This window comes from Austrofundulus limnaeus, unplaced genomic scaffold, assembly GCF_001266775.1.
Source record: "Austrofundulus limnaeus strain Quisiro unplaced genomic scaffold, Austrofundulus_limnaeus-1.0 Scaffold821, whole genome shotgun sequence".
In the NCBI taxonomy this organism is placed as follows: Eukaryota; Metazoa; Chordata; class Actinopteri; order Cyprinodontiformes; family Rivulidae; genus Austrofundulus; species Austrofundulus limnaeus.
The window spans coordinates 19,668-21,553 of NW_013953223.1; the positions used below are offsets into that span (position 1 = coordinate 19,668).

The window sequence follows — 1,886 nt, forward strand, 5'->3', positions numbered from 1 at the left end:
GTAACAGAAGTAAATAGCAACATAACAAAATACAGGAAACAAAAAAATAAAGATCAAAAAGGGTAACAAAATCCTGATGTTAAACACAAACAGCTATTAAAAAATCATTCAAATATACAGATTCTAAAAATGTTTCATTTTTAACGAAGTGATGGTAAAAGATATGGATATCTACATCAAATTATCCCCCTCACCAAAAAAAAAAAAAAAAAATGATGACCCAATGTACTTCAAATCATTAAGCGCTAAATGCCACAGTGTTTTTATCTTCCTCTCATTTCCGTCCCCAACATATATAAAGATTTATTCATCATTGTTTAATCTTTTCTCAACTCTTGCTTGGTGGGAAGCAGAGACTTGCAAACCTTGTGGGTAATATGTGTGCAAAACTAATTAGCTCCAGACATGCTGTGAGGGAATGTGGGGAGGTGGGGGGGTGTCTGTCACTGATTGGGAGAAGAAGAAGGAAAAAAAGGGAAGATATGTCATCAAACTCTTTGGCAAAGCTCCTCTTTTTAAATAAGGGAAAGAATACCCTTTAAAAGTTCTGTGAGATGCACTTGAACTGGAGAAAAGCTCCTTGCTGTTAAGTTAACTCTGCTCTCTGAGGCTTCCAATCATCACTTAAAGAAACAACATAAATGAAAAAATAAAGCCACCTGAACTTTTATATTCATTATTATTACAGTTAGATTCTAGGAACAAATCCACAAGAAAAAACTTCAATATTTTAATGATTTTTATTTTGTTCTCTTCTTTTTGGTAATAATAATTTAACCATCATATGTTTTGGTAAACAAATCTTGAAAATATTGGATCAGGGGTGTCAAACTCATTTACACTAGAGGGCCAAAGTTCAAAATTTTGTCCAAGCCAATGGCCAAATACAGTTCACATTTAGTGAAGAAAGAAATGTTATATAACAATTTCTTTTCATTGTTGTAATGTCAGTTTGTAGGTAAGTTGTTGGAGTGTGTTTTGTTTGTAGTTGGTGTGTGCTCATTTACCTTCCAGAGTCAGAGTGGCATGGGCGGAGTCTGCAATCTACTCACCTGTCTTGGATTCTGCTGATGAGGGCAGCTGCTACTTGATCTCCTGGAAGTAGTCCATTCCTCGCCGGATTATTCAGTGACCCTGGTACTGAGTAAGACAGCTCTCCTTTAGTTCTCTATTATCTCTTTGAGTAACCCTAGTATCTCTGTGTATTTTCCCAAGGACTATCTGTGGAACTGAACTCACCTTTTGCTGGAGCTTAAGGACCCTTTTTGGATTTGGACCCTCCTTACTGGTAACCCTCACCTGATGACCAACATCCTCCGTCCTGCCACTCTCTCTCTCTCTGGACCTGGAAGACAAACAAACAACCCTTGGAACTTGCAAGACACTTGCCTCGTGGATTTCCTCTGCCTCCTCCTCCGATGCTGCCACCTTCTCAAAGCCTGTAAGAAACAATATCATCACATTCAAATTATATTCATCAAGACTCTTGCGAAAGGTTAAACTAATACTTTCATTTCCTCTTTTCAGGATGAGCCCATTCTCAAACTTCACTGTAAATAAAAATCACTTAACCTTTTCATCCTGGTCTCTGAGTCGTCTGATTTTGCCTGAACTTGGGTACTTCTCTAGTCATAACGTTAACATAAGTAAAGTTTTATTTATATAGCGCCTTTCATAGAAAAATATTCACAGAAATATATTCACAATCAAAGGTGCTGTACAATCAGGGAAGGGGGTCAGTTAAGAACACCCATTCAAGAAGATACACATGACAAACATGGGAGAACAGGTGAACCACTCATGCAGCAGAAATACACAAAAGGAAAACTGAGTTTTAAGTACTTGCGAGAGAGCAAGTCAGCTTGGGGTGAAGGCTCAGGTCAGAT

General features: G+C 37.7%; 1 long non-coding RNA gene across 1 annotated transcript; it reads left to right on the forward strand.

Moving 5' to 3' along the window:
* The first annotated feature begins 842 nt into the window (after nucleotides 1-842).
* Nucleotides 843-1,579, forward strand: LOC106532731 (uncharacterized). Its single transcript, XR_001312134.1, has 3 exons — nucleotides 843-1,144; nucleotides 1,216-1,441; nucleotides 1,528-1,579. It is a non-coding gene; the product is annotated as an uncharacterized LOC106532731 (long non-coding RNA).
* The last annotated feature ends 307 nt before the right edge of the window (nucleotides 1,580-1,886 follow it).